Source organism: Balearica regulorum, chromosome 10, assembly GCF_011004875.1.
Source record: "Balearica regulorum gibbericeps isolate bBalReg1 chromosome 10, bBalReg1.pri, whole genome shotgun sequence".
NCBI lineage: Eukaryota > Metazoa > Chordata > Aves > Gruiformes > Gruidae > Balearica > Balearica regulorum.
In genome coordinates this window covers 22,318,289-22,342,712 of record NC_046193.1, presented here as the reverse complement: position 1 = coordinate 22,342,712, position 24,424 = coordinate 22,318,289, and the positions used below count along the sequence as shown (strand labels likewise).

Sequence of the window (24,424 nt, the reverse complement as noted above, 5' to 3'; positions counted from 1 at the left end):
AACCCAGGATCATTCAGTGACGTGTGCTGTAATAGAGCAGGAGGGAGAGCGAGGAGTGAAGGCCGTGAGAGACACCACTTGCAAGCCTCAGGGTGACTGATCAGTCAGTCTGTCTGTCTGTCCGTCACGGGTACGAACAGTGGTGGATAGAGTTAGTGTCAGAGCAGTGGAACTGCCCTGGGGGAAAATACCTGCAAATATGCCAAAGCTTCTGCATGAACGTACCTAAAATATGCAGTACTGGTCAAAGAGGAAATAGTCATTCTGAGTTATCTAAAATATGTCTTCAAGTACATTCTTGAAGGGCTTTGTATGTTTTAATTAGAATGTCTGAAGAAATACTGCTGTAGAAAACATTGTGGTTGATAGCATAGATTTTCTTTAGTTATTGTGGCTCCTACCCATCTTCTCGTCAGCGTTATGGTGTAATGTTTCCTTTCACTTCGCTAACATGCAGATTAAAGGTAATCTTTAGATTTGGAATGTTTTGTATCTTTGTATTCACAGATGAATAATTTTCAGTTTGGTGATTTCTACTTACGTCTAAATCCTTGAGATGTTTGATGGATATTTTTTCCAAAATTGTTTGACATTTATTCTGATGGAATCCTGTTAACGGCATTTCTTAGTGGTTAGCGGTTCAAGATGGAAAGCTGTAAAATATAAATTAATTCCACTCTTGTTGTCAATGGTATGAATTCACATTTAAATCAGTGAAGTGACATTATGAAACCTGAGGGACGGGAGCGTACCGACATGTGGGCAGGTACCAGAAGGCAGCTGGCGTGCAGTGTCGTCAGCCAGAGCGTGAATGAAAACTTCGTGGTATGTTCAGAAAACTTAAAAGCAAAACATTGCTGAAATGAAACCTCTCCGTAGAAGAGGGGCTGCGGGACTTGGAGAGCGAGCCCGTGGGTGGGCGATCAGGGAGGCTCACGTTGCCGCGGCCCTGTGCTCCGTGCTAACAGCTGATACCCGTTCTGGAGCATTGCTCTCCTCTGGATGGTTTCTCATCACCTGAGATAAAAGGCTCTATCCTTCTGTCTTTGGCTCTCCTGGAGACAGCTGCGAAGGAAGGTGTTTTCCACTGTTTCAAATGGTAGTTATCAAGAAATAATTTGGCACTTCTAAGATTATTTTTATGAACAATTCTTCCGAGCAAAAGCTTGTTGCAAGTCAGCGGGCACCATTTGGAAGTGATTGAAGGCCTAATGTTTTAAGAATTAATTTGGCCATCACCTGTTGCAGGATCGGACCGAACTGCTCATATCGGTTGCTGCTGAAGGAGAAGGCTGAGGGATAATACTTGTCAGGTGCTTCTCTGTTTCCTTGGCTACAAGTTAATTTAAATGCCATCTATTTTATTGGCATTAATGAAAATCTTCTGGGATACTCATCTTTGCATGGTATGCAGTGATTTCATTTGAATCATAGGCTGTGTTAAAACACTAGCTGTAGGGCTGTAGTATTTTGGGTTCCAATCTAATCACCTCTCCAAAAGGGTGAAAATGGTTTAGGAAGAGAGAAATATTAATTATGTATATTTCTCTCTGCTAAATATCCTCAAATGGCATATTTTATTGTTTGAATCTTTCCCTTCCATGACACATTATGGCACCAAGAAATTATTTCCCCAAAAACTCAAGTACGTGTTTCTTAGCAAACACCTATAATTAGGTCAGAATTTTATAAAAGGGTTTCTATTTGCATAGAATAGCATTAATTTTGCATTCTTCTATCAAATGAAGCACAGAGAAGGAACAAATAATTTATTCATGCAAAACCAACCCGCATGAATCATTTATTTACCTCTTCTGGTAATTTCACAAGCTCACTTTTAATGCATCAAGCTGCAAATTAATCAAAATTTTCTAGGAATTAATTTTGTCCAGAAAAAAGTAATAATGACATAAATAGCTTCCCCGGTATGGAAAATCATCATGTAAACTTGGGCAAAAAGTCCATACAGGCTTGTTTTTTGGTTTTGTTTTTTTTTAATTAAGTAACTATCTGAAAGAGCAGCTATAAGAGTTTTCACTGCCTTTAACCTTCAGAAAATATTATTAACAAACAAGACTTGTGTTCAACTCTGTGAAGTTAATCCATGAACTCAGAGCAACTCCCTTGAGTTCGTTAGAGTTTTCATCAGTGTAAATGAAACTGAACCTCATGTAAGGGCTTTAATCTGCAAGTGCACATAGAAGTAAATGAGAAATGTACTGACTTTCTTGAACTGTGCTCCATTTCCACCATCAGAACTTAATGGAACAAATTCTGCTGCTGCTGCTGAGCCCAGTGACAAATGACCCCTTGAGTTCTACAAGTGCAGTATTTGGCACCATTTAAAACATACTCTCAGGGGTCACTGTGGTTCTGAATTAGATGCTGTTTACTGAAGCACCTCTGGAGTTCAGGGCTGCTTTTTGTATTTTGTCACGGATACCGATGTTTTGGCTGGAGCTGAAAGAGGCCGTGGCAGAGAAGGAACAAGTCCTGCTTGACACTAGACTGTATGATAACCTCCGTACTCCCTGGCTACGCTGATGCTAATGTTTAGATAAGTACTAAATTTTGACCAGTGTTTCCCAGAATTTTACATAGTGTCTGATTTTGTGTTGGTCTGTGAAATGTTTAAAAAATGCAGCGTTAAACAAAAAAGTGGTATAGAGCTGACGTACTGTCTTAAGGAAACGTGTGGTCATTGATTCCAACGTATGCTTAAAGAGAAAAGTATTCTTTGGAAATATCTGCAGTATAGTGGAAGCTCTTTAAAATCAGCTAAAACCCAACTTTGTTACCACTGCAATTTCCAAAGTCATTCAGAGTGTCAGAAAAGCAAGTAATGATTAGGGTTCTAGGCTATAAAGGATTACTAATGACTGCTGTACTGGCCATCTTCTCATTCACTTGTTCTTTCCTACGGGGTTAGATGGGCAGTTCGATTAAGTTGATAGGGCAGTCAGAAACATAACTTTTCCTAATTCAATAAAGATTGTTTTGCATGTCAGTAATTAGTTTGCTTTGTAATTGTGTGTTAACTAAGGTTTCATCACAACGTTGCCCTTAGGTGAGAACAGGAAATCAGCTGCAGAGGTTCTGGGCTGCCAGCCTGGCCTCTTTTCTGAAAAGTCTGCGTTTGAAATAGGTGCCACGACGAGGAGAAGTTAATCATGAATAGGGCACTGTGAAACTCAGGAGATTTGGTCTTATGCCTGCTAGTTGTTTTGTAAAGTATCTACTATGAATTAAAGAACGTAAGAAGCAATTGATGAGCTGGCCTTAAAACTCAGCGCGTTTGGGTTCGGTCCTAAGCTTTGCCAGACTTCCTGCATGAGGTTCATGTGGCCTGAGCATCGGATCGCCAGCTGTGAAAGCAGGTTTGGTACTTCTCAGCCTACTCTCCTCTCTTTTAAGCATAAAAAGAGCTGCTCTTCTACTGGGGAGGAATTCATCTTGGTGAGAGCCTCCGTGTCCCCCAGCAACAAATTCCAACCCTGACCGGGCATGGGACTGAGCAGCCTCTGCAGCTGACCCTGCTTGGAGCAGGAGGGTTGGGCTAGGTGATCTCCAGAGGTCATCCTCCCTCCCCGTCTCAGTGACTCAACGATGCTGTCAAATAATGAAGTGGAAGTGCTCAGTGAAATGGCAGAGAAATGCCAGGCTATGTTGTAATTGAGAATTACTCAAGGCTATCATTTTATCCTGTGCTAAAAGCTTCACAATTGCAGGAAGATTATCTTAACAAAGATGAAAAGTCATTACTGTGCTGCCATTTTTTTGCCACTATAGTCAAGGGCCTGTCAGGATCTCCATTACGACAAACACGGTTGTAAAGACTAATCTAACCTTACATGACAGATATTTGCTTGGAACTAAAATCTGGTAGAGCAGTACAAAGCTGTTTTGTTTTGTATTTTGATTAACTTTTTTCTTTTATTTGAGTGAATGGATAAGCTCTGGAGCCTTTCATTGATATTTTTATGTGAACTTAGTTCAGGCCACTTAAACCAAATGCAACCCAGAATGATAGAAATTACAGAAGTTAATGTTTGATGGATGCTTCATAGCTCCTTTAGATTCTCTTAAAACAGCATGTATTTATGTCACAAGAGTCACTGCCATCATTGCAATTACCGTACTCTGTTGTCAGTGGCCTCGCAGACAAGCGGCATGCTAGATATGCACGGTGATGAAATACCTTCTTGCTCGGAAAGGAGGACATTCCTGGTACAGTGTAACTACAGCGTGGTGCAGAGTTTCCTTCTCCAGTCTGTCAGTTTAAGTGTCTCAATATTTAGGAAGTGTTAAAAGAAACTCCAACCGTTCACAATTTATCTTGAAGAAGATAGCTTTAGATCAAAAAAAGCGTTCCACCTGTAGTGTCCCACCTGACTTGGTGTGTTTATTAAGGGTTCAGTGCGGCCGACCAACTTGCCATTGGTTTAATCCCTTGGCCCTTTGTGAAGGTGCCGTACCCAATGGACAGGAGGAGAACCTACGCTGCACAGAGGTGGGGATGGTGCGTCTGCGAGAGGGGAGAGGCTGGGGAGGCGCTCAGCACTCAAACCAGGAGAGCCCAACCTACCTTTCACAGTTGTTACGTGGTTTTAAAAATTGGCCACATGCTCTTTCATTCCTTTGTGGTGTTATTTTTTAGGAACAATTTAGATTTCAGCCCCTGTTGAATCTCTCTCTTTCCAAAATGTGCACAAAATTAAAAAAATCTCTTGATGGATTGACACTTGTTAGTCGTAACATTTAAAGATTTTGCACTAATACAAAGATCATGGTTTTTATTAAAGATAATACTGTACAATCCATTTTTTTTTTTTAAATGCAAACTTATTTTGCTCACTACTGTCGGTTGGCACCAGCGGCTTGTGCTGTGAACTGGAGTTTTGGTTCCAGAGGACGATGCAGGTTTGTGGATCTGGCAGCGTTGCTTCCAGTGTGGTACACTCCAGTGTTTTAGGGTTCAGTACAAAGTATTTTTGTTCAGCGCTTGGACTATTTTATATATTCTACAGCTTATCAAGCTTCTCTCATCTCTTTTTAGAGTTAGGACTGAGAACAGTTTCAGTATCATTTTCAACACTTCCCACTGCTGTTGGGTTTGAGGTGCTAAGGAACGAGCCTGCGAGTGTTAGAGCATCTCCTGGCCAGCTGGGACCTGCAAAACGCGCAGAAGAGAAACGGAAGGAAAGTTGGTTGGATCGCACCTCCATCAGCCTGGAGGAGAGTGCTCCAGGGTGTTTTGGGGAGGGAGCAGGGCTGTTTCTTTTGGCGTGGTGGAACGCCTCCATGGGGACAGGACCTCAGGGCCGCAGACTGACGGTTAGAGATACGGATTCCTACCTTGGCTTGATATCTTACCTTGCCATGGGGCCTGCGGCGAATTACTTCACTGCTTTCTGGTGCAGTTCCACAAGTGAAAAATTGCAGTTGTATCCTTCTGGTGGGATGTGGAGAAACCTGCAGTGTTGTCAGGGCTTTCTGCATTCTGAAATGAGGCGAGCGGGTTGGCACGAGTTCTAGTGCATGTAGATGTTTTCTCAAAAAAAACCTGGGGTGTTTTGGGAACAGCTTCTCCTTCCTTGTGTTGGAGCAGTACGGTCATGGCTAGCAGGTTCAGCAGAGACCGGGGCACGGTGTGCTTGGTGCTGCCAGACCTGCTGGGGACAGTGTCCTCTCTGAAGGGCTTTGCTTCCATGGGCAATGTCCTCTCTGAAGGGCTTTGCTTCTGGCAGGTAGAGGATGATGGGAGAAAAACTGAAGTTTCTTTAACGTTCTCCACTAGGTTAATAGCAAAATCTTTTCCTTGCTCTGGTGTCCTGACTATTAGACCCTTGTATGTGGGTAATGCAAACAGTCCGATATTCTTTATGATGGTTAATTTGATTGGTAACAAAAGCACTTGAAAGTTTATTGGATCTTCACAAGGCCTAGTTTCAAGGGTAATTAAACATCTCATTATATCTGGTAATGTTAATTGCATTTTTAATTTTATTTGTACATTGACATTTGCTCTGGCTAAAAATAGTCTTTATAAATGGGACTGAAAGGGGGAACTGGAGATAGATATGCACAAGCTTGTGAATTATAGGTAAAGGAAGAGTGGGGAGATACCTGTCTCAGAAACAAAGCTGCCTGTAGTGATGGGCCTTTCTGTTAAGTTCAAAGTGCTGACGGTTCAAAAAAAAAAAAGTGCATTTTAAAATACGGTCAAACTGATCCAAGCCACATTATGGTTATTTGGATTTAAGTTGGCTACTTCTTTGAGTAGAGTAGCTCAAAATCAGTAAATCATATTTAAATCCACCAAAGGTGGTATTTGTGGTGTTAAAGGCTTTAAAGTTTTGGGTTTTACAAATATGACTGAAGTCTTGCAGATCTTACAGGTGAGACAATGATTTCTGGTCCCTTCTATATACTTCTGTAGAAAGAAAAAAAAAAGCTGAATTACTTATGATTGGTAGACTTGAATTTAGAAGGAAAAAAATTAAATGTATTTAAAAGCCACAAGGACGACATGAAACAGAAGAAAATGTAAGCTTGAAAATAATTTATTTGCTTTCTGAATAATTAAAAAGTCAGTGTGAAGTACATGATAATGCATTTCAGCCCTCACCTTGTTGGCTATGCTAATTTATTCAGTGTATTATAGTTGGCAATTAATGTTGTTCCCCTAACAATATGCCAGTTAAATATTCTTGCATTTTATTAGTCCTTTTTCTTAGTTTTCCTCGAGGACAACCATTACAGTGCGGTTTTCACAAGTACACAGGTAATCCACGTGAGGTTCATATGTGGACGGTAGCGGTTTGCTCCCTGGGCTGGCTGGTGGGAACAGCTTCTGCGAGGTGAGCGCTGATCCTTCACAGGGAAGTTGCGTACGGCCTGCTACGTCACCCAGCGTCTTCGTTGGCAAGCTGTCAGCTCCATGGCTGAGCAGGCGCTTGTGGTTATCCCGGCCGTAAATTTTACACCGCTGCTGGATGGATGCCTTCGATTCGTGGTCTTGTGTGGCTTTTTGCCAGTGAGTCGTGGTGAGCCCAGCCTTGCTTTTGGAGAAGTTATGCCATCTTTTAACATATCCAGACATGACGTGTTTTCAGATGGCACAGATACTTCTTCTACCACACGTTTTGTAGATCAGCATTAAGCTCTGCTGAAATCTAGGGGCAAATTAAGCCTCTGATAGTTGGGAAAATCTTTGCTCCAGAGTCACCAACTATGAATTGGAAAATGAGAGCCGAAGCAGCTTTCTTAATAAGGCAGGCTGTTGGAGTAACAGCAAGGTGGTTTTAATGATAGCTGCTCTGCCTTGACTTGCAAAATGATTCATCAATTGCCAGAAATATTCCTGAAGATGTTACCCTTACATTAAGAACGTGGCTCAAAGTTGTATCGGCATTCATGCTCTCAGGCTCTCTCGAAAGAAAATAGCACAATTTCTGACTCCTGTCATCATCAGTGACCTTTGATCGTTGCAGTCGCAGTGCAAGGGGTACGCGTGGTTTTGCTTTGGAATAGTTCAACCTTTTGCATATATCAGGCACTCAGTTTAATAGCTTTATCTCAGCACCATCTTGAAAGTATAATGAAAAATGACTTTTCTCTTTTTGCTGTTTGATAGCTTTGAAGCTTGCACTTTGGAGCTGTGTGGAATGTAATGGACTTTTCACTGGATAAACTTTAAGACAGGTCGTTCTTTCTCTGGGAAATGGAATTGTACTGCTTTGCGTTCGAGCTGAGAGGTCCGAGCAGGCAACGTCCCCTCCTTCCTCGGTGATGGAGTGAAAGGTGGTTTCATGAGAGCATGGGAGTAATCTTAATTGACGTAAATCATTTGAGGTACTGTCAATAGAATATTCCTCCTAATCTGCTTTTCTGTTTCTTTTAGGGATTTCTATTTCCTTTTAGGGATTAATGCAAATCACACATAATTACAGATTTTGTAGGTGGAGGCTAGTCCTTTTCATACGTTAAGCAGTGTCAGATTTACTCTTCTACATAATCCTCAGGCTCCCAACCATGAAACTGTGTGACTTGGGGACCATGTTCAAAATAAGTTTCAAAGTTCTTGCTCGATGAGTTTCTGAACCAGAGTGTAGTTCAGTTGTAACTGTGAGCACGGTTCTCAATGGTAAGTCTCACGAATCTTCTTAAATAACCTAATATTTAATATGATTGTCTTAAAGAAAACCAGGAAAGTGATCAGCAATTAAAGAAGCTGAAATACATAAAATAAGCTTTGTCCATGGAAGTCAATTAAAATGTCACTAGGAGAAAGAAAAATGCCACACTGGAAGATTTATGATCTCAGCAAACCTAGTATTAGAAACATGAGCAATTGATCTGCTATCAAACATGTCCAAAATGACAGTTTAAATGATTGAAACACAGATGAGTTAAATAGGTTTAAGCCTAGTAATTAACTGTAAATTCTTCATACAAAATCTAAATAACGGAGCTCGTCAAGGACATGACAGCATCACTGGTAGAACCAGGCAGCTCTCGTAGGTTTTGTGGGGTCATGGCAGATTTCTGGGGAGCCTGTGCTAAAAATGGGGCATCTTGGATGTTCAGTAATTCACGATCTTGTACACAGGATAAATTACACCCTCTAACCCATCCCTAACCCTCATTTTTATAGCTGTAACATTGAAGCTGATGTGGCTTTTAAAAAGAATAATTAAAAAAAATACTTTTCCTCCGATTCTGACAACTGCAATAATATTAAATAGCAATTAAAAATCTTTGTATGTGTGCAGAGGAACATCATGAAGACATTTAAAGAACAAAAACTATCACCAAAAAGAGGATAGTGTTGTACTTTGTATCGACAACTTGTTCAGTTAAGGAAGGAGATCCGTTGGCTTTGTGCCAAGGCATACAGCATCATTTATTGCCGTAATTCAACCCAAAACCTGAAAAGCTAATTGTGTATCTTGGGCCTTGTGATTCACGGCAACGCTGCTGCTTTTCAACATCTTCTTTTCCTAATGGGAAACATGCTGTCTGGTAACGAGATCCTCTCGCAGCTTGTGCCTTACACCAGCTCACAAAGGGGTAAGCACATCGTACGCATTCCCGAAGAAACATTCCCTGTACCTTTTATGGAAATTTGGAATACATGTAAGTAAATAAATATGCATGTACGTCTGATAGCGTAGCGTTTAAGGCTTTGATCTTGCGGCTAATTTATGGGGAAACAGTGGAATGATGTGTAACTAAAGGCCTGATTGTTTTAATTGCCCTGCAGCAGTGACGCCTCGAGCTGGAGCCGGATAAATTCTGTCTCCCTCCAGCGTGTAGGAACTGTAGCAGTCACTGCACACTGCTTTCTTGCCGTTAGTGCAGCAAATTCTGCTTTTATTTCCAGGTTGCAAACACATACTTAAGTATGTTACTTACTAAGGGTCTTAAGTTCCATCCAAATGCGTGAACTGTACCTTACACCTGCGTGTATTACCTAACTGTTCAAACTTGGGTCGTCAGATTTATTGCACGATACCTAAAAAACTGATGTACAACTGCTTTGTATTACTAACTAGAGAAAAAATAGTCGTGTTCAGGGAGGATTTTTGAGGAAATGGAGAAATTGTGCTGCTTTGGTACAAATTTGTTGAGACGCAGTTTGAAGCACATTAGTGTGAGAATAAAATTTAAGAAAGAAAATCGAAGTGCTCTGTAAAACAAGTTAAGACTAATTTCTTACTCTGAATTGGAATAACGTACTTAATACTATATAAATATTTCTAACTAAATGAAAGATTTTGTAGAGCATTAAAAATTTATAGCGCATCAACTGCCTTAAAAATGCATTTCCTTTCTTTCTACTCCTGTGTGTTTTAGTCAGCCCTCTTATTTCTGAGCAGTCATTACAAATGCCCTTAAGTTTAAGTGAATGCATTTGTGGCGGTTGCTGTGATGACTGTTTTACTCTGTAAATAGACTATAAATTATGTATGGAGAATTTATGAATTAATCTATAGTATATATCTCATACTCATAAATATTGTACAGTACCTTGCAGCCTCTTTATGACTTGCTGGTGGAGATCTTTAAGTGCAAGGTTTTTCATGCTGTTCTCTTGTATCAGAAATAAGTAGTTTTGATTTTCTGCAGGCCTATTTTCGTTCATCTTTCAGTGCTGCACTTTGTGCGGAGCAAAATTGTCAGTTGTGTATAATGGAGCAAGGGACATGCCTTACTTCACCTTTCTGTTTTGGAAGGGAGATAAATCATGAGCTTCATACCTGTGGAGCTATTTTTTCTTGCACCTGGGTCCTCTGAATAATACACATTTTCCTCAGGCAGCTAATTATGGGGCAAGATTAATATGGTAGCAGATTGTAACCACAAGTGAAGCTCTCCATAACTAGCTATTAAAACATGCTACGTGTCTGCTGAGTGCAGCGCTAAAACCTTCTCTTTGCTGACAATAAGACTTAGATGCGGTGGTAACGTGAAGGAGTATTACAGGTAAGTTGGTGATACGTCAGAAAAACCCAACCAGCTAGCTAGTGCTTAGCTAACCTCTGTGTCGATTATTTCTCTTCAGTTAATTGGGCTAGGATAGTTGTAGACTGTAACCTTTTGGGAAGTAACTGAAGAGAAATTAGTGATCTCTAGAATAAATTTTCATGCAGCATGCAGTGCACTGTCTGCTGTGATAACGCCCAGTGTGCGTTACAGCTCTGTTGTGGTTTATCATCAGTGCTGAGGTGCGAGTCTGTAGCGGGACTGGGAATTGTTATTGAAATCCCTGGAAAGAAAACAGGAAGAAAATATTTTCCCTGTGACGTTTTTTAGGTTTGTGTGACGTGATGCTGGTCCTGCCGTCTGTTCGGTTCCAGAGCCGAGGCTCAGCTCGGGAAGCGGTACTCGCCGTCATTCGGTGATCGGTACCGCGCAGTCGGCACTTTCCGCCGCAGCAGGCTGAGGCTCAGATAGCTGGGGAGTAGGTGCGACGCCTTCCTTCACACCGTGGGAAACCAAAGCAGGAAAATTGAAAGAGCTTCCTGAAAATTTGTGGAAGAGCCAAGAATAGGATTTTAGTTTCTGGACACCTAGCCCTGTGCTTTGCTAAAAGGTGAAGCTTCTGCTCAGAATATTGCAATTCACAAACACCACTGTCATGTTCTTTTAGTGAGACTTCCTTATCATACAGCTGTAGTAAAGCTATTTTAATGAGAGGAAAATATTGAATAAATGTGCTCATAGAAATATGTTCTAGTCAAAACCGAGGGAAAATATTGGCATAATCCACTTTATTGTCATTTGTGAAGTTCAGTCCCTTTTTGAATCACTTTGGTGTTGCATCTTGGAAATACCAGATTAGTCCCTTTCTGTTCTCATCCTTCTCCATCTGACAGACGAATTATTTAATTTTATTTCACACCTCCCCCCCTTTTATGTTCTGGATCACAGATCACCGCAGCATCGCATTCTGTCCTTGTTTGTGACTACAGCCACTGGCGATGGTATCGGCGATCTCAGATACTGTAGTGGGGAGTACTGTGAAAATTGCCCGTAAAGAAACCCAGCGCTCTGAATGGGTCTGGTAGTTGTTCTGTGTTCGTCTTTCTGCTCCAAAGGTTGATCCGTGAAAACAACAGTGAAAAAGTACTCAGTTTATTACAAAATTGTGCATTAATGGTGATGATTTTTGATGATCTTATTTTCTGGTGAATTATTGTTAGAAAAATAGTGGTTAGACCTCAGTTCACTTTCTTTGCAGCGAATACAGTAACTGTCTAGGTAGCTTCTCTGACTTCATGCTCTCATGTCTCAGAGTAAAATCCAAACTGTTTATAAATATGCAAAGGAAATTATTTATCCTGTATGACAGTATTGCATATCCAGGTATGTCAGAAAAAATTAACTGATTTGGGGAATGTGAAAACATGAAATATTTGAATTAAAGCTGGAAGGGACACAAGATACTCTCCAACTCTTGCTGGGTGGGCATACTTTGTTAAGGCTTCAGTTGATCTGCCAAGACAGAAACTAGGACCAAAGGTATGTAGCTCTGCAAGAGCAATTTACTGCGTTGATACTTTATTTCTCTCTGTACCGATACAAAAACTGAGTGATGTGGTGATATTCCCATGATGGATGGTTAGAGCTCATCGGATGTTTTTCTCACGCTCCATCTCTTCCCGACAACCTGTGTTTTCCTTTCTATTTCTTTTGTTGCTGTGTAACCTCCAGCTCTGTGGGGCTTTCCTAATTCTTCTTACTCCGGAGTTTGCCATCAGTCTGACAGTTCTGAGTTGGAAGGCATTTCATTTATCCCGTGTGCACTCTGCAGGACACTGCTGTGCCCGGCAGGCCGTGGAGCGGGAGCGCGGGTCGTGCAGGGCTCTGCGGGGAGGCTGCGGAGGAGGAGTGCCTGCAGGAGATGGGACGGGTCACCCCAGCATCCAGCAAGTGCAGGAGCTCTCCTGTGTGTCACTGCAAGAAAGAGGGGGGCAAGAGGCATGCTTTTTAGGGGAGCCATATACATGAAAACCCTAAAGGGAATGTCACTGTACTCTTCCCATCATCGCAGCATTGTACAAAATCCCTCCAGGGATGCGTGTTGGAGCAAGCGCGTCGATGGCTGCTTGGTTTACGTGTTCATGAGTATCACTGTAAAGATTTATCGTACCCTTGACTTCCTCAGAAAGTTGGTTGTTGCAAATGGAGCAAGGCAAGTATTAGTAATACCGTTGATTTATGTATTTTTAAAATGTATTGTAGTTTTATCTGGTAAGTATTAGGACAATACGTATTGGAACAATAATTGGATTACAGATGGATTTAGACTTGTCATACTGCTAGGAAAAGGGGGTATATCTAATTTCTCTGTGGTACTTGAGCATAGATGAAGCTGCAAAACTAACTTCTAGGTCCCGATTTTCTCAGAAAATGGGAATCGAAAGGTAATTGTAGCAAGGCAGGTGTCAGCACAGGGGACAAAAAAAAAAAAAAAAACCAAACCAGAAAGGGAGCACATATATCTAGCTAGCGACCAGTGTGGTTCTCCGTGCTGCTTTCCTACCTTTACATTTGGACCCTGCTAAGCCATGGTGGTTTTAATTCAGTGTATTATGTGCAGCATTGGTAACTACACCTCTTCGAGGGATGTGGTTTGGCCATGGTGTTAGCAATGACTATGTATTCAAGTCCGTATACTTTCAGTATAGAATTTCTTGAACATATAGAATGGTGGGGTTTTCTTCTAGTAAATTATATAATCTTCTGAATTTGGGACTTCTTTAAACCAAGCTCCTCATTCTGCAGTAATGCCTTGAATAGAGTGATTGTTCTTCATACTTTTTTCAATTCCAACTGTAAAATTGATCTCTAAGTAGTGCTTTTGTCAGTGTGGTGAATTAACCATTAGTGCATAATGGAGGAAAATGCTTCTTGAAATACAGGGTGGGGGGTTTTTTATAGCCATTAAGCAAGAAAAGAAAGTGCAAAAGGCAATTTTTGTGCCTTGGGGATGGATCTTCAGTTCTGTTCAAGCAGATGGCTTTTGGTAGGACCTAAGCCTGTTGTCAGGAGACCCTGTTATTCTGGCTGTGGAAATGAAGGGTGATGTGCCTTTGTGAGATTCACACTAGGACTCAAGTAAACTTTCGTATAAATGTAACTGAGGCAAATTTGTCTATTTTGCTTTCAGCTTACTAAACAAATCCTTTGGTTGTTTGCAGAAAGCAGTAATTTTGCTTCCAGCATGTCTGTTTACTAAGAAATAATAAACACGTCTGGGTAGATTTATCTTGCCATGCAATTCTGCAGGTGCCATTTTTTTTCATGTAATTGGGAGCTTCTGATAGCTTTACTTAATTTCTAAAATCTTTTTATTTATGTATCCTGAAAAATAAATGCCTGCCTAAAAGTTCTGCAATGGACAGATTTAATCACCAGTGAAAAGTGCTGGGAAATGGCAAATCAGTGCTTGTGGTAACCAGACTCAGGAGCAGGGGCCAGCTGCGTCTAGGACAGATTTTTTTTTTTTTTTTCTTCCCCTGGAAGTCATTAGATCTGTTGGTGTGGAGAGATGAACGTACCCATACCAGACCTGAAGGAGAAGGCAAGACAGCAGTCGGACTTCATGCTGCAGAACAAGCGGGAGCAGCAGAGAATGACAGAGAGGAGCGAGGGTCCGTTTTCAGCTCTGCGCCTACGAGACTTCTGGGGGAAGGATGGTTGGATAAATGCATAACCTCAAGCTGAAACACGGTTTTCCATTAATTCCTTCAATTGAGCTTTAAACTACATTTCCAACCTACAAGATAAAATCCATTTCAGCTTTTTTTTAAAACTTTAAATAAATATTCTAAAAATTGAATGTGTCCTTAGAGACCCATAGAGAATAAAAATCAGCAGTTCATTTTCAAATAACGTGTTAGTTTCTAGTTTTAAAATTCTTGCTGATTCTAATTGAACTATAGCTATTTTCCAGAGTACAAGTCAAAACAGAGCCATCAACTCCTTGGATTGATATTAGGGAGAGGTTAGAATGGTAGAGTAGAAGATGGAGATTAGATAGAGAGCATGAACCTAGATTTCTATCTTGAGGCTAAGAATTTTCAGAAATTCTTCCACTGTTAGAAAAAGCCAGGAGATTGAAAGGGTCCATACATACTGGATGAGAATTTATTCACCGGGATTAATGCACATAACTTTGGACATCAGCCAATATTGTGTATTTGGAAATCAGTCTGTTATAGGTCTGCGAGAAAAACAACTGCTCAACCCTGAAACAATGTTTGATGAATCTCGAAGCATGTTGACTGAAGAAAGCAAAAAAAAAAAAAAAACCACCAAAAAATTCTTAGTCTAGTATTGATGAAATAACTGCATTTTCTTTTTTTTTTTTTTTCCCCCTGAAGCTTACAGTGATGGTCCAAAGCCATGCCATACAGAAAATAGCATTTCTAGCAAAAAGGTGCGCGGGCTGTGCTCTGAGCCACCTTGATGGTACAGAACACTTCTGCATAAGGAGCATTTCAGCTCTGCTGGTTCCATCTGGGTTTTGTTGGCATCTTCAGAAGACAAACTTAGAGGAGGAACCTTTCAACAAGCTGCCATCCAGAAAGAGAATAAATGGCTCGCTCTCGTTACATGCTTGCTCTTTCAGTCTCCCTGTTGCCCTGCAGCTGGAGAAAACGTGAAGGTTGGAATTAAAAACCAGGTGCATGTTGAGTGAATATGACTTGGGAAAATAGCAAACAGGATGTTCTCAGGGTCTTTCCTGACCCCAGACTGAAGCAAAAGCAGCAATAAAACACAATTAAATCATGTATTGATTTGTGTTTCAGAGAGGAGTTTTGTCATGAGCTACAAGCATGATTTCAGACTCATTTCTCTTGTAATTCAACATAGACTAAGAGAGACAGATGTTTTTATAAAACTCTGGCATTCTGTTTTTAATGCAGTCATGTTTTTAAGATGTTATTTCATTCAATGGCACTTTGACTTTTAATAATAATAATGTCATGAATAATTTAAAAAGAGAGTATTTCTCATTTTCAGGGAATATGAAGGAGAGGTTATTCATCTCCTAGGCTTTTGTTAAAATGGAGTGAATTACTGTGTGGATGACAAATTCCAGACAGCCTGGAAGGCTGAAGGTCTCTGTGTATTTATAGAACGAATGCACCAGCACAGGGGGGTTCGAGCTTCTCCACGAGGTCCCATCAGCGTCCCCGGGGGTGTCGTGGAGAGCGGCGAGTCAGTAACGCGTCTGCCGAGAGGTGGCGGGAGCCCCTTGCCGTGCCGGGGTGCTGCGGTGCCGTTGGGTGGGGTGCCAACCAAATGGGCCGAGCCCATCCTTTAATTTCACAGATGACGAGATACGAAACTGCAAATGTTCAGTTAGTCCTAATACAAAGCAATGTGGTGCTTAAACTATTTCGCTGTCCAATTAACCAGCTCTTGGATCATCCGTCACCAAGTGCTTGCTTTTAATAGCAGCAGTAGTTGATCAACTGCCAAACAATTTGGGAAGGAAATGAACTGCCTGAGCTGCAAAAACTATTTCTGGAGGTGAAACCTACTACCAAACTCGATGCCAATTCCAGTGATGAAATCAAGAGACTTCTGCTGGCCTCAGTGCATTTTGTGTCAGGGTGCAGTATCTGGAGGAAGGAGCAGCACTAGCGGGCGATTCCTGGCCGTGCTCCTGTGCGGGATCAGTACCGGAGGTGGCAGCAAAACTGGAAACCCAGCCTGCAGCGGAACAGTGCTGGACCTCTCTGCGCGTGGTAGTTAATGGCCAGTCCTGCACTCTGAGTCCTGACGTGATGTAAAGCGGTGGGGAGTCCGCAGGGTCCTGACTGCGGCATAGACGCTGAGGCTGGATGTGGTGTTGGAAATGCATCCACTAATCTGTGCTTTCCAGAGGCAGATAAGATTGTAAGAGAGCTGGACATAAGGTAATGCCTTTTTCTTCTGATAAAGCTTTTGAAAATAGTTATCTTATTGTGGAGAGATTTCTACCACTGAGAAAGAGGCAGTGCTAAGTTTAATCATGTTTTCCCCATAACGCAGAAATTTAAACTGCATGATCTTTGCTTGCTGCAAGACTGTTTTGAAGCTGGTGTTGGTCTGGTGACCGTCTCTGAGACACAATCACCTTTTCTGAAGGCAACGATGCCATCACTGACGCAATTCAAGTCACTGCAATGGAAGATGAGAGAATTACCCCTTCAATGCCAAAGTGCTAACAACAGTTTGGAGAAATGTAGGGTGCTTGAATGAGAGCCTGGGGCTGGGAGCTAAAAGCCTTTTCCTATTCAGAGGTTCTCAAGGAGTACGGTTTTCCTAACTTTGAGGTTGTTTGGTCCCGCAGTCTCTTGCCGTGTGCGCTAGGGAGGGATATAAGGTGAGGTGTGGAGAATGACGGACTTTCCCTTGCTGCAGGTGAAACCGTTCAAAGCTGACGTACTGTTTGGCAACACGCACGCTTTCCTCTTGGTGTGTTTCTTATCCGTAGCACGTTCACTTAACGGCAGCCTACTCTTTTTGAACTTGGGAGTTTGGACAAATTCAGCCCAATCCATCATTGGCGTTCCCAGAATTCCCAGACGGCCCTGCCGTTCCGTCACACGCGCAGCCCCCTGCTTGGCCGAGCGTCAGGAAGGAGCGCGTGGGTTTTAGCCCGCGTACAGACCCCTCCTGCTTTGAAAGGACATCAACGTGATGAGGCGTAATGTGTTTAGCCTATGGGGGGGGTTGGTTTATGCTCTTTAAAATGAAGGCTCTTTGGGGTATACTTTTAATCCGACGTTACTCCACTCTGGGGAGAGAAATCTAACGTGATTTTACCACCAGATTTCTTGCTAGTTAGCATACTATTTTCTGCAGCTCAGAAACTCAAAGCTGAAGGTGGCAGACAGAGAGATTGAAGCATATGGTATACCAAATAAAGGACTATTTAAGGTTAGTCTGAAACAGATAGGACAGGCAGTTGTCCTGGGATTCTCGCAATTCTCTGTATCGGAAATTCTCTAAAAACCTTCCCTTTGAGAGGAATATAAAGTAAAAGTTGATGACACAGGAATTTTTCTGTGCATATTTTTATATACAATTTACACAAGCAAATGACTTTTATTGAACATAAAAATATGGATTGGTAGGATATTTGCATGTCTTACCAGCATTGGCCAGGAAGTGCTGGTGGTCTGCACTCGTCTAGAAAAGGTATTTTGATGGAATGGAAACCCTTGACTTTAACATATTTTTACTTTTTGAAAACTTCAGTCAGTTTATAATGCCACATTAAATTCTATCCATACTTGTTTTTCTAATAATTCTTAATGAAACTTGATAATACAAAAGTTCTCCACTAGAATGTTGTTGAAAGAATAAAAAAAAGACGTCACTCCCTCTCACGTCATGATTTAAAAGTCACTCCTGCATAGTCCACAAGCTTTGTCTTTACTAGGTTATTTCAGGATGGTTTTGCTGCAGGTGCTACTGGTTTGGGCTTCTGTGACCACTGCTTCGGTCTCTTACATTTCTCATATTTAAGTAAATAATTATTAATTAATAGTGAAATTGAGTAGTGTCATTGAGAGAAGCACCATGCAAATCACATCATCTGTCTCTGAACTGAGCTGCAGTCTGCGTGGTGATGCCGTTGGTACAAATGCCACATCCCCAAGCACTTAGCTTATCATATGTGATGGTAAATTATTCCACTCGCACAATTGCAGGTGCCTCCCGGGAGTAACAATGATAGGATGAGCGGCTGCTCATACAGATAATACCGAAATTATGAAAAATATTAAATGCATATGATAAAATCTTGGTGCCTACTCTTTGAGATAAAAGCAGCCAGTATAACGATGAGGCTATTCTTTTTCTTCACAACCCATTTTTATTGTCAAAAAGGAAATGCAATAATAAAACTTAGATTCCACTTGTATTTATTTAGAAATGTTACATTGTTGTACTCTTTTCTTCTAACACCTTCTATCTGCTTATGGAAGAACTCTTTGTGATCTATAGAGTAACCTACTTTGGTTTCTCAGCTTCATTAACTATGTTTCACTGAGGATCTTATCTAGAAAAATTATTCTCTTGTTTTATATTTCAGCTTCTTCCATGCTTTCTTTACACTTTATATTAACTGTAACTTACTATAATCTGAAATATTTGCAGATTGCTTTGTGTGAAAGATGCCATTCAAAATAACTGTATTCTTCCTAGCCTGCTTCATTCGCGCTTTTGTGAGGATGATGCTGAAGTTAAATCCAAGGCCAGGCTGGATGGGGCTTGGAGCAGCCTGATCTAGCGGAAGATGTCCCTGCCCATGGCAGGAGCTGGACTAGATGATCCTCAAAGGGCCCTTCCAACCCCGGCATCTCTATGATTTGGTGGTTTCTCGGCGGGTTTGGGGTACGTCTGCCGGCGGCGGAGCTCAGCTCCAGTAGTACAGGCTGTTCACTGCTCTCCGCACCCGCCTGTTCACCCAGCGCAACTTGGCTTTTTCTAGAATAACTGATTTTGCTTCATCTCATTGGCTTAACCCATTGCAAAAAAGGCTGATCTCTGAGTAGTCATAATTAACTGGAAACCTTAAAATCTTTGACGAAGATCTCGATCTGTTTTAATTTGCAAGCATATTTTTGACTCAAAAGGTCTTTTTTGCCCCTTTTTTGATTAAATATACCTCTTTTCACTTTTTTGCTGGTCTGCTGTATGTTGGAGGAAGATTAAGCCTCCAGTCTCCATTCTGACATTTAACCTTTACTTATCTCATGCTAATTTCATCAGCTTTAAGAAAATTATCTTATTTTCCCCCATGCTGATAGACAGTGGAGGCATTTCACATTATTTAAAAAAAAATAAATCAAACTGGTGACCTTCAATTAACTTTATTCTACTAAATTTTACATTAAAATGATTCATGTATGCCACAGGATTTCACTTGCTATAGATGTGGAAACTTGTTGCCGTTAAATTTATTTCTATATCATCAAACAAAGCAACTTGAATAGATAAAATAGAACTGAGATTCTAGGTGAGACCCAAGGATATTATAATGCAAGTACTTCTTATATTTCCTGGTTCATTTTCTATCTGTGTAAATACATTGAGAGTTTTGTTATAAATATACAAGATCATTAAAAGATGGAAATGCTGCCGTTCAGCCCCACAGAGGAATGGTAAATGAGTGGGTGTTTTGTGTAAGATCAGAAGAGGTGGAATAGCAACAAAGTGTAGAAAACCTGAACTGATGCATTTTACCAGTGGAAATGGTTGCTCTGCTGAGATGGGAAGAGAGCACCAGGGAAGTCAGTGCAGGGCTTGTCCATGGGGCTGGTGTGCAGGATTGACTAGTAATATTGTGCACCATTAACTTGAATGAAGAAGCAACTTCTGTAAAAGCATTGCTTTTTGTTAATTAAGCTGCTTTGCACCCTAGGAAGGGTGAATCGTTAGCTGCTCATATCCCCCCAAGGACGCGGAGCTGTTTGTGATCTCTGGGGATGCTGGAGATAAAGGGCTGTTTATTTTCTGGGGTTAGATTCATCTGATTGTTTCAAGTAAAAGTAGAGAGATTTAAAAAGTCGTGAACAGGCTCTGAAGTCAAATAGAGAAGTGAAGCAGTTGTGTTGTCTGTAGTATCCTTCTCTCGTAATGAGTAGGGTTAAATTTACGCAGAGCCTTCTCCAGGCTTTCATTTTAACTACGGCCAGATGCTCCCCGTGTTACAGCTTTGTTATGACCAGCAGAGTCTAAAAACTTGCCACGTGTGTGGCTGGGTGTTAGGTACCCCGTTCTGATGATTGACTTTCAGCCATTTCTGTAGCTCATTTGCTTGTAGCTCAAGGCCGCCTTCAGCATGTTGTAGACAATGCAGAAAACTTCCGAGCAAAAACCATTAGGGTTGTAAACATTTAAATGCTTAGTTTCACAGTTGGCTGATCTCAGGCAACCAGCTGCTCGTTTTCATCTGCCTTTTTCTTTTGTTCTGTATTTGCTCGGTATTGGGAGTGACTTTTGTGTTGATTGCAGGTGGAATTTTTACTTTAAATTCTAACTAAAAGTTCGAGATGGCTTCACTATTTTTTAATGGGATTCTTATCAATTATAATGAATTATTTCTAGAACAGTTCAGACTAAAAAGAATTTCTTGTGGGAATTTCTAGTGTTTTCAGCAGATTTCCAATCTGCTGTTTCATTAAGCCCCAGATCCAGTGGCCAAACAAGAGATTGTTGCTCCTTCCTTAGGAAGCCACGTGTTTAACGAAGCTTTGCCAGTTTTACCAAGGCCCAGACTCGATGAGTCGGCGAGTGAATACCAAGTTCCATATCTTCTTTTTCCTGTGGGCCTGTAGTCGCTAAAATTTGATTTGAGCATAATTCTCCTTTGATCTCACCTGATCTGAAAACAGATGTCTTGGAGTCCAGGCCTTCTTCCCAAATAGCCTGATCCTGTAAGGTCATGAGCTAAAGAGAAAGTCGTGAAATCTGTGATAAAAAAACCCCAAATTGTGCCACGTCTTCCGTGCCTGCGCATCTCGGAGGCTGAATGGTGGACTCTCGCCACGCTGTGCCGGGCTCACTGGTGGCGCAGCCAGTCCCAGCTCTTACCGGGAAGGAAGTTCTCGCTCAGGCGGAGCTGCTGTTACCACTGCCGGGAGGGGAGGCATCGACCGGCGCCCGGAGTGCAGCTCTGGAGGAAGGATCCTGCCTTCAGCCTTCGCATTCCATGCTGCCCTTTGGCAGGTCCGTACTGCAGGGCGGAAGGGCCTCCTGTTGGGTCTTGCGCGGCGATGATGATGTAATACGCACCCCGAAAGGCCGTTCTTTGCAGGGAAGTTACAGGGGAGGCTCTGCGCTTGCACCTGCTTGCAGGGGCTGTGCTGGCTCCAGGGCGGTGGTGAAAGAAATGCCCTATTAAATGTGCAGCAAGATTATACAAAAAACCCCCAAAACCCAAAAAACAAATCAATCACGGTTTTGTGAAAATGCCATACTTCTATTGGATACACTCCGCTTTAAGCAAAGCGCTTTCGCCTCCCTCCCCTCCCCTGCCCCAATCTCTCTCTCTGTTTTCAGATTGTTTTAATAACCATTGGGATGTCTCTTAATTGCAGTGATTTTGCAGATTTGAAGATCTGTGGAGCTCCTGGGTCAACACCGCACTCCTTCAAAACGTCAACGCAGCAGAGTGGGAATCGGGCCAGTAATGCAATCTGCGTGCCCGAAGCTGTCCCATATTATTACCTTTAAGGTACAAAAGAATGAGGCCTAAAGGACCTGTCAGTATGTGCATCCCTTTAATTAGAAAGCTATCCCAGCGTCTGTTCCTGTGATGTGCCAAGCCCAACTCCCCCACATTAAACACCCAGTGACGTGAGCGTAAGGTGCGTTTCCCCTGCGGAGTTTTTGCGTGGAAACAAGTAGCGTATTGTTCTGATTCACAGCCACAGCAGGGAAACCTGCCTGTTGTTACATAAACAGAAGATGAATGCCATTATAGATTTATAGATGAAATAGTGGTAGTGACACAAAAATAAGTATTTCTTCTGTTGGATAGTTTCTGATCTCTGTGATGCACAAACTTCCCATCACTGTGGGAAGAGCCAAAATGAGAAGGCATCAAAAATGGGATGCAGATGTGAGACCTTGGAAAATGCCATGTAAACATCCTCTGAGTGTCTTGACAAGAGTTTTGATTTTACTTTGCATGTAATCGATCCTGTCTGGTCTTGACCCATCCAATTTTGGCTTTACTATTGGATTATTATTAATGACAGAGCCAGGTTACTGGTCCCTTTAGCTGGCTGGGGGACACACTGGACAGGCACCAGCATAAAGCCCAACGCGCAGCTCTTGTTGATGCTGGTGGGAGTGAAAGCACTCCAATCTGTAGTGTCGTAGCTTTGTTGTCATGTGTTTGCAGGACAGAAATTATATACGTTATAATTACTTTCTTGTGCACAGATTGGTGGCGTATGGCATCTATACACCACCACCTTCACTGTTCTTCAAAAGTCTGTAAGCAGCACCCAGGGAGCTCGGCGTGGTGGCATTGGAATTCGGTACGCTCTGAAGCAGCTGCCTTCTGGTAGCTGCTGATCTTCAAACCCTTGTCCTACAACAGGCGGTGGTTTCGTTTGAGGGTTGCCTCAGCCTGTGCCTTCAATGCCGATGCATCGTATGGATTGCGTACGGGGATGTCTGTGCATCCGCGAGCTGCTGCATTGTGTGTGTGTTGTGTATTTGTGCGCTGAGGCTATCAGTTGTTTCTCCTTCGGCAAAAAATACTCAGTCCTTCATGGATAGGACATACAAATCTTTAATATATGAGAAGGTTTATTTGTTTCTATCGCTACAATAGTGCGTGCTTTTTTGTCAATCCACTAGTGAGGCTGTGAAGGATACATTTACAGATAAAAGGAAGGAAATTGGGTTTCTCCACTCAACTTTCAGTTAGGGTTTTTGGGGCTTACGTAATGTTGGGGGCTGCGCAAGGCCATATTCCCTTTATACATCTCTTCTTTCAGACTCTTTTGAGCTCTGTACCACTTAAATGCAACAGAGAGTGGCCAACCGCCTGCACAGCAGTGAGGGAGATGTGGAATTCGGGAGCACGTGTGAGGTTTTGTTGGGAGCTTGGCAGTTCTCCAGAACAGCAAATGTGAGTCTTTTTCCCCCTTTATGTTTGTTGGTACCTAAAAAGAGCTTTGGCAGGAAAAGCCGAGCAACAGTAGTTCCAAATCTCCAACTGGTTAACTGTTATTTTATTGATCGGATAAAAAGTTCTAGCAAATATGCAAAAAAAGCGTAAAGAAAACAGGACGAAGGCAAAAATCCAACTTAATTTATTGCCGCATCCATGTAAAGCAACTGACTTTTAAGTGGCATTTCTCCCTCTCTTACCAAATACCTGCAGCATCCATTTTTTTTATGAAAAGGAGATAAATACCAACCAGTTTCAGACAGAACAAGGAAAGTTCAAAAGCTGCTGCCACGTACGTGCGTGTTGGGAGCCGCAGGGTTTTGAGCAAGTGAAGCGAGTAACCTTGGCTGCAGGACGACGGAGTGGGAAAGGGAGAGGGAAGGAGGGCGGGAGCCCGGCAGCGAGCGAGGAAGGCAGCAGTGGGTTTGGCAGCCAGCCGGGATGGGCCAGAGATCGGGAGACAGTCCCGGCAGCTGCTCGGAAGGTCAGCTCCTGCTCGCGCTAAAACTCTTGCAGTTCTACCCCGCCGCAGCGCTGCCACCAAAGCGCTCTGAGCGCTGAAGTCTCGCTGTTCACGACTCCCATTCTGAACAGACTGTTTTGGTAATGAAAACCAGACGTGGATGTATTTTTGAGTTGATACGTCTGCATTAGCATCGCAGTTCGGAGCAGGAGCGTGCTTCTGGGATGGATCTCAGTCCTCGCTGCCGCTCCGGTGGGTGTGCAGGAGGCGTCAGGAGCGTGCGGACCGAGCTTCTTTCGGATGGAGCTCAACGGGGTCTGTGCTCTGGGAGCACGGCTCCTGTGCTGTAACCACTTAGGCCGTTCAGTCTGCAGGTCAGGGGCAGCACTAGTTTGAAGAAAAATCCCTTTGAAATGAGTGTGTTGTGGATGGCAGGACCTCAGCACCAACTGCACCGCTCTGCACGTCTCCTCCTGGTCTGCACTGCTGTAGACAAAACCAGGGATGCGTGGGGGTGAACGGACCATTCTCCTCTCCGGAGTGTCAAGGCTTTGCAAGGGCAAAGCCTGAAGGCAGATGCGGTTTAAACGATGAGGAGCACTTGAATTCAAAGCCAGCTCTGCCAGCGTGGCGTGGGGCTGGGGCAGGGAGGGCTGTGCTGCGCCTGGGCCCTGCTCTCCCCCGGAAGGCAGGAGAGGAGCTTCGCTGGGATCTCGGTGCCTGCTGTTACGACTTTTATATTCAGCAGTAAACAGAAA

At 42.4% G+C, this 24,424-nt stretch overlaps 1 long non-coding RNA gene across 5 annotated transcripts in view; it reads left to right on the top strand.

Moving 5' to 3' along the window:
• Positions 1-24,424, top strand: part of LOC142603190 (uncharacterized) — a 246,655-nt gene that overhangs the window by 88,951 nt on the left and 133,280 nt on the right. The window contains exon 5 of one of the 5 annotated variants that reach the window (XR_012837074.1): positions 21,626-21,751. The exons of the other annotated variants lie outside the window; for them this stretch is intronic. This is a non-coding gene — a long non-coding RNA (uncharacterized LOC142603190). The remainder of the gene's footprint in view (positions 1-21,625; positions 21,752-24,424) is intronic. 5 annotated transcript variants of the gene reach the window in all.